Source organism: Falco biarmicus, chromosome 11, assembly GCF_023638135.1.
Source record: "Falco biarmicus isolate bFalBia1 chromosome 11, bFalBia1.pri, whole genome shotgun sequence".
NCBI classification, from domain to species: Eukaryota; Metazoa; Chordata; class Aves; order Falconiformes; family Falconidae; genus Falco; species Falco biarmicus.
The window spans coordinates 21211892-21221050 of NC_079298.1; positions in this window are offsets into that span (position 1 = coordinate 21211892).

The window sequence follows — 9159 nt, forward strand, 5'->3', positions numbered from 1 at the left end:
ATTATGCTGAAATAAACCATTACTAAATAAGAAAAAGATTGTTTTCTCAGGGACTTGAACTAGTGTAAGAACTCTACTTCAACAAAATCAGTTCAGTATGCCAGTAAGGCTGCAGATGCGTCTTTTCCACCCCTCAGTTTCTCACATAGCATGATGAGGAGATTGGCGGCATGGGGAGTGCCCAAACGTTTCAATACGCATGAAAGTGGCACTCAGATTCTCCCGAGTCAGTCAAATGATGGCAGCACTGCCACACTATAGCTGCACTTGAAAAATTGCCACAGATTCTGTCCAAACTACTATAAGTTATGTGATTTAATATATTTTACATAACAGAAATTAGATCCCTAATTTGTGACTAAATGCATAGGATTTTATCACGTACTGTTGCTTTAGGCAAACATTAGAAGACTTCCTAGACAAGAACATGTCCCTTTCTGACATATTTGAAGAAGGCATTCCACAAAGGAGAAGAAAAATGTGAAATTCAGACTCAATACACTGTTTTGTTTCTCCTGTTCTTTGCACTCTAGTTGGTTCTAATAGCCACAAACTTTATGCAGTTTTAGCGCTGATATGGAGTATTGCCACCCTGAGGAATAAACAAATATACTGAACACCACAATCATTTTCCCTTGGCAACCTATTTAAATCTTTGGTTCTGAAAAGCATGCTGAGAATTTGGTTCTGTTAGTTTTAAACACCACAAAAAAAAACCAACCAAAAACCAACCAAACAAACAAACCACATAAAAAAAACCACACAAGCATCCCCCTTTTCTATATCAGGGGAGTTTTTAACTTTAAAGGTAATAGGATGGGACAAAGAACTAATGTATACTTGAACTCTTCAGAATAATGCATTGAAGTCCTATACAGGGAAGACCACACACCAGTCATTCAGTAACTGAGGGTGTCTTTTCATGCTCAGTGTACAGAGGAATGGGCACTTCCACAAAACACCCTCCCTTTCAAAGCAGACCAGCCCCCACATCTGCATTCAGATGTGATCACTGGACACACAGAAGCAAGTTGCCTGCCACAAGTGAAGGCCTGAGCAGACAGTATTTTGAGAAGGTAATTCTTGAAGAGAATATGCGTAAAGAAAGAACTTAAAAGATCCAAGAAGTAATCAGGCAACCCTTACAAACCCAATGAACAATAAGGCCAGGTGGGAGAAAAGCAGCTGGAAGAACACATTTGTTTCAGGTGAGAAGATGAAGTGCCAGAAGTGAGAGCAAGGCAGAGGAGACCACCCATCTTTGGGCTGGCAGAGACCAGGAGAGCAGCAGCATGGGTACAGGGAGCATCTCACTGGCTGAATGTCAGAAATAATTGACTCAATTGTAAGGAAAGAGTTCAGAAATTAATTTTCAGAGAAAGAAATAGGTAGCTGCCAGCTCCATCAGCTGGTGATGTAATATGGCCCAAATCAGGGATCATTCTGCAAGAGTCCCACGGTTGAACACTGGCTGAAGGCTGAGCTAAGGAAGTGTGACATTTCTCTAGCAAGTGAGACCACTCTAATAGGTGAAAAAGGCAGCAGTAAGCAGGAAAAGTGCAGCTTTCTGGGATGAATGATTTTTTTTCCACCGTCATTTCTTGTTCATGCTGAAGAGCTGCCTGACAACTTTCATAGGTACCTTGCCATAGCATCTCAGATGTAGTTATAAGTAACTGGGGAAATGATACAATGAGTTAAACGAATAGCACAGGGCAATGACACTTGGCTATCATTTACCCTGATGGAAACCTAAGGCAACTCGAATGAAGTCAATAGAGTTATTCCACATAGACAGTAGTATCTGAGAGCCAAATTTGGCCTATGAATTAAAGCAGTAGTCACCAATTTCTATGTCTTGCTGTGATGCAGAGCTGACTCCTGTAATCACATTCTGTCTGGGGGGAAACTTCAGTCCCTGTTACTCCGTTTCCCATGGGTTTTGAAGTATTTGTTATTTGCTTAGTTATGTGCGCTGTAACACAGCATTCACAGTGTGAGGCAGTGCTTTAAATGCTTGCTGGGAGAACAATATTAACATGCTGTAAGTGAATACTTTTGGGAAATACCATTCATCTGTAATAAATTAAAACAAATCAAAGTGTTCATTCACAAGGTTTCAATTTTGTTTGCATTTCACGTGTTGCAAGGCTGATTCAGCAGCCTCAGAGCAATAGCCAAAACCACAAAGTAAGTATATATCAATGTGAATTATTAACATATGCATCAAATTAATGTTACTATCTAGGATAGTGCTCTCCATACATGAGTAAACCTAGAAAGTGCTAAGAGGTAAGTGCAGGGTGAGGAAGAAGGAAAAAAAACCCCAAACTGTCAAGAATCTGATGTATAAATGGTCTTGCCTCACTTATCCCCATTTCTCCCCAAGATCTTATTTGCAGAACACAGCCCTTACAATTCTGCAAAGCACTTGCCTTTGTTCTATGTTCTGTTCCAAACACAGAGACAATATTGCTGAAACACAGTAATACATGCATCAGTACCTGTAGGGTTGTTTTTAAACTAATAATAAGAAGTAACACTACAGTAGCTCGGACACCACATCATGAAATCCTATTTAGAACAGACTTAGGTGGGCACAATTCAGAGAACTGCTACAAGAATGAATGCGTCAGCACTCTCCCCAGGGAAGTACCTGAGCATTTTAGAAAAAGTACGATAGGAAGGCTACAGACAGCTGCTGGTATCTTAACCACGATATCACCTTACACTATAAGTAAGGGATAGTGGAGAGTTCTTAAGTACAGACATCTATTGAAAAGGCAGCTTCCTGTCCCCTTTTTCTTTTTCCATTTAGTATTTTAATGTTACTAGAAAGAATAGGATCAATTTTAAAGTACTTAGTTCTGAACCAAACACATTACCTTTCTTATCACAAAGACCCCAGTGTTATAAATTGCTGTTTTACAGTGCCAAAGCATGATAATCTCCATGCTTCTAAAACAAACTAACCCTTTATATGAAAATTTTATCCAGATAACAACTATAGTCACTAACTACCCTTTGTCTACAAGGACTGATTTCTTGACATCTTCCTGTTCCTTCCTCCCTCAGCCAGGGATCTTTCCTTCCCAGTTTCACCTTGGCTGCACATTCAGCCACATTAAAGCTGCATCACATATACAACACATTTATAGCTTTTTTTAGTACTTGCTACCAGTCTAGGAATAATAATAATGAGATGTGGCCATTTCCAAAGACAAGACTGCATTTATCACTTTAAAGTGATACATGGTAAAGGTATATCAGTGGCGGGCAAAAGTTTTCATAAAGGAGAATTTCTGCTGAATAGCATACTATGGCAACTCTACAAACTATACTTGGAATATGATCTCATATGAAAGATATAAGGGTTAGTCAAGGAAAAAATAGTAGGGTTTCTAGGGGCTGAAAATCCAGCTATCCTTAAGACATAACTTAAACATTTTTCTGAGGGATATAAGACATGGTTGCTGGTGACAAGAGGAGACTGAAGTCAGTGGGTTCCTTCCAATCACAGTTTTAAAAAAAAAAAAACCAAACAACCCTCCTTGTTAGCTCAAACTGGGTGCCCAAATTTCTTTTTCGTAACACTGTTTTTTAGGTTCTTATCCTCAGCTACCAACACATAATGACCCAGCGTGCAGTTAGCATTGTTTATCATCACTGACAATTTGTACGTGGACATTTACAATCAGGAAGAGTTCACGGTGATTCAGGGATAAATGGCTATCTGTATGAGAACTTTTCACCAGAACATATAAAACTCTCAAATCTCAGCTAATATGATCTATAGCAACTGTAAAACATACCCTGTAGCAAGATATTTTTTATTTAAAGATGACAAGAAATAAATACTTCATTATTCCACATCTCCTTAGCAAGTATTTAAAAATTTACCCTCTATGCACAGGACCTTCGAATGTCTTTGTTCAGTAGATCAGATCCCACTCATAACATATTTTCTACCTTTGTAGACATTTAAGAATGATCAGCAATACTTGCTTTAACATTCTAAGTAGATGAACCATTTCCAAAATAATATCCAATCCAGAGTCATCAATCTATTTCCATGATACTCACCACATTTATGGAGTCTCACTCTATCCCCTCAGACATTGTCTTACAGTCTCCCAGACAGAGCTGAATAAAAGCCTTTACTGAATAAGGTATCTTCAGAAAGATACAGTCTAACCTGATGCAGGAAGAGAAAATAGTCAAGTCTGCCACTGAAATACCACTCCATCTCAACCATCCTGCCAGAGTTGTAAAAATTCATCTGCTGGAGCGTGTCAGGAATGTCATTCTTACCTCTCATGTAAGTGGATGGCACTAGGGCTGTTTCAGAAATAGCATATATCAGGTAAGGGCAAAAGCATAGAGGTAACAACCTCTTTCTACTCTTTTGTCATCCTCTTCTCCTCTCTACCCTGTTACAACCTTTGGGAGAACTGCCAAAAGTATCATTAGCAGCTACCTACCTACAGGTCGTACAGCCAGAATCAGAACTCATAGAAAATGCTGCAACTACGGAGCCAGCAAGGAATACTGTGATATTTTTCAAGTCTTTTTTTTTCAATACCATATTTAAATTAATCAAAAAATATTGTCATACACTTTTCCAGCTTATTTTAACATCAAATACACAAAGGTAGTGATTTCTTTAAAACTCAGCTTTCTAAGCTCTTACAAACCAAACTAGTATAATTTTCAAACATAGCGTTTCCCCATTTGCAGGGTAGCCTAACAAATTCAGCAGACTTAAGTTTTTACAAGACAAAAACAGATTCAAAGGAGCATTAAGCAGTTACAGTCTGGAAATTAAAGACAAAAAGTAGAATAAGACAATAAAACATATAAGAATAAGACAAGAAGCAAACAAGTATGCTTAATGGACAAAAGCTTCTTTTTTGCCACTACTGAGATTTTTGAGTACCTTTTCCATCTCACTGCCCAATCACATCAATAACAACAAAACCTCACACACCCCAATAACATTCTAACAAGAAGATCACACAGTTCAGCAAACCTTGAGACCTACCTATAGAGGATTCTGCTCACCATTCCTTGCTTTGTTTTATTGAGCTTTATTTCTATTACTATAGAGCTGTATTTCTATTATTTGCTTTGCTTCAAATACAGGAATTGCTGCTATCCCAATAAAAATACCCCCTTCGTAACACCTGTAAAGAATAAACTTTGCATTACCTACTCCCAGCTCAGCAGAGGTGCCAGAGGAAGCAGCTGTTTGCTGCTTCCCCCGATGACTTCATCCATATGCTCCTAACAGATTGGGCTGCTTAAGTCAGAACACATGCTAGATCTACTTAGATATTTTTGATCCTACACAAGTACTTCATACTTTTACCAGAAAAATGAAGTCATCCAAATAAGGTTGGTCCAGTCACTAAGACATCTTGCTGAAGGGGGGGGGGTTGGGGAAAAAAAAAAAAAAAAGAGAGAGAGAGAGGAAAAGTAGCATGCAGATCAATCACACAACAAGAATCCAAGGTTTTGGTCTTAAGTTAACACCTGAATGAAACAACATATTAAATGCAAAACAGATTTTGCAGAGCTACAGCATGCTGGGGGTAAAACCTTTAGGTGTATTGAGAGAAAAAAAAGGCTTTGTCAAAGCCAAAATTCAAAACAAGCTGGCTAAATTCCAAGCCTTTTTAGTTTTAATAGCAAGAAATCAAATACTAGGAAACAACCTGGTTCTCATTTTTATGTTACCATGCATTTACTAAATATATTTGGTTTTTAATTTAAGTAATGGGGCTGTAAAGCAATAGAAGGTGTCAGTACTGCACAGCCCTTAACCAGACATGCTATTTATATACCCCTCTTATACCATTACACAGTATGATGCAGTATAATTGATAAAACATAAGCATTTCCATTATTTTAAATTCAGGACTTCAAAGCTAAAGATAAGAAATCAAACCAAAATCAGTTTAAGTAGAATCACTTATCTTCTTGCATTCTTCCACCTTGTTTGATTGACTAAATACTGAGTAGGTCTGGCATAAATAACCATCTGGTGTGTCTTGGCCCTTAGCAGCTGTTCCTATTTCACAGTGATAACTTCCTGGTGAGAACCATTGATAGGGCAGGTTTTAGTTAGGGTTGCAGGTGTGTGGCTGAGTTAGTGCTAAAGAGCAAAACAAGAGAGTGAGTAGATTATAAAGGCTTCTCTCTCTTTCTTCTAAAGTTCTCTTCTTCCTTCACCTCTCAGGTTGGAAGGAAGTGAGTTGTGACTTTTCCTAAAATTCAGGTAAAAACATGTCTGGTCTGCTTTGAGGGTGGTAGTTCAACTTTGAGTCACCCAAGGCTAGTAAGGCTGTTTGGTTATAAGTGGTAGTTGTAAGTTAGTGGTGTCTCAGGTCCTAGTATTTTTATGGTTTGTCCCCACAACTAATGTTTGTTTGATATATCCCAGGAGAGGTCCTAAAGATAATGAAATGCTGTTTTATGAGTGTCTGTAAGGGAATAGCTGTCCTTCTGAAACATGAGATTATGCTACTTGGAGCAAGAAGGCTGTGCTCTGTTTTGGGGGGCCTTAATGTATCAACTAAGGGGATTTTCAATATTGTTTATAAAACTTCAATGGGATAATTGACTATCAGTTAAACAAACCTGTTAAAAAAGCCTTGAAGAATGAAATGTTCTTGAGAGTGTAGAGTCTGGTGGACTATATGTTTCTGTTCTGTATGTGGTATGCTAATGTTTCTCTCAGCTGCTCTTCCTGACTAGTAAGATAATATATACAGGTTCTGTGTTGTTACCTATAATGCTGAGCTAAAACAAGGGGAGGTAGCTGCCTTTTCAGTAGGTTAACTAATGTATGCTTTTAGACAGCCATTTGTGATCACAAATAGTATTTTCTTTTTTAAAAAAGGAAATCTGATTGTCACAAGATGTGATGCATTGCAGAAAGCCTGTAGTTATCTAGTGATGTAATTCATATGAGCTATTTGCTTTTTATACTTAAACTAAAAACCATACCTCTGTCAAGTTAGCTAAAACCTTCAAACTGGACCTTAGGGCAACACTCAAGGCTTCTCTTTTGAGAGTGCTTGACCTTTGGGACCTGTCTCAGCAGCTCAAGGGCACATGGGGCTGGGAAAAGGGTGCTCTGAAAATTTTCAAACAATCTACCTGGCTGGAATCCAATCACACTTTTGCTTCAGTATACAAACTTGGGTTTTATTTTAAGCTAGAGAAGTGTCGTGTGACTAGGGGGAGGTGGTAAAGGAGGGATTGCCCAAAACTTAAACCCTTGTCCGTCCTTTAAAAGATGCTATCTTGGCTCTTTTGTTGGCTTGGAAGTTAGTTTACACAGCATAAATTAAGGTTTTAAAAGCTAGGCATCTAGGCCCAAGACAATGTGTTATGTACATAAAACTTCAGTCTCCTGGCTTCCTTGGGTGCTCTTGATGCCAAGTTTGCGCTTCCTTTGAGATTCCTCTGTGCTAATTTATAAAATATTCAAGAAATTAGATGTTATTTTATGTTCTTATTTCAGGGTTAGATGGTTTTTATCTGCTTTTTATGAGGGGATTTTTTTTTTAAGTTCAAACCAGTCTTTCCTTTCCTGTCTTCAATTTCTAGCCTCTGGGCTTCAGATGGGGAAGGTGAACAACTTGCATTTTATATTACATAATGTGGGTTTTGGCAGAAAGAATCAGGGAAAGATGATAGCATGGCCTGCCAGATGAAAACTATGATGCACTTGGCGGGGTTGTGGGGTTCTTAAAACTGCCTCAGAACTTTTCCCAGGTCTTCTAATACTGACCAGTTAAAGAGAGGCAGATGATCTGTGCCTCTGGATTTTTCCATTCTGAGATGTATACACTGGTGAAAAGGTTAGCACTTAGCATGATGTTTCTAAGCCCCTCTGGAAGGAGTGGGAACAGAGGGGGGCGGGACACTAGATTATGAAGTCACTTCCGGATTAAAATGAGACACAGTTCTCCACTGCAGCGCACTCCTAGTGCCTACCACTAGCAAGCAGCAGATAAACGCCTAACTTGAGAGTTAGCACACTGTTAAGAACAAGGCATACTCTATCTTCTCTGTCTGCAGAGCTCAAGCTGTTTTGCACATACTGTACCAAGGCAGTTGAGTATCTCATTCCAGGAAAACAAGGTTCTCCTTGGCTTTTTTGAAATTTGCTTTACAGTAAGTACTAGATTTGGTCTCCTCAGAAGACACAGTTGACAGAGGATAATTCTTCTTGAATTTAAAATTAACACACCTTGTTATTTGTATGAGTGGGAACTAAAACTTTATGCCTAACCTATTAAAATAGTCCTTTCAAGTGAAATTAGTATTATGAGAAATAATAATATAACAGTAGTTTTGAAACCTGCTTTCCTATGGATCCCAAAATAATCTGATCTTGTACTAGACTTGTTACTGATCTAATGACCATGTAGGTATGCTGGCTCATAGCAGAGAACTGTTCCTGGTATTAACAATTTGGGGGTCATATTTTTTGCTTTTTTAAGAAAAAAAGAAAAATTCTACCTCGATGGCAATACTGTTCAATAAAACAGATCTGATTTCTCCCCCATGTGTTCAGTCTAATTATATACAGAATACAGAACAGCTCTTTAGTTTCAAGAGCTATTTGAGAAGAGGCATGCTTTTGAATGCCGAATTAAAGAACAAAGGTGAAAATGTAAAATCTGTGATATGTAATGTCTGATGGGATGTTAACAGTTGCAAGTGCAGGGCATGGATGCTATTCTAGTAGTGTGCTGATAACAAGAGTAGTTACCTAGTTTATGACCTTTTATGAAACTCATGTAATACTTTATACCATGATGAAAAGCAAGTTATCGGATTTTTTAGCAGGAAGCAGGGCAAATTGAGAATGGAATAAGTAATGCTTGATCGAATGAATGCACAAAAGAAATAGTTACATTGATAAAGCAAGGAACTAATGTTAGAACGAGAAAATACAGTGCTTTTTGTCTTAATGGGGAGAAGAAAGCGAAGCTCTTGACTGAGTGTTTGTAACTCAATGATGAGCTAAGGAAGTGGGCAAGGACTTGAACTTTTGTAATCATGCTTGGTGATGGTCTTGCCTAGCTTAGTGCTGGTGTTATGCACACAAAAACACAGCCTCTGCCACTCCTGAGTACCTGCTTT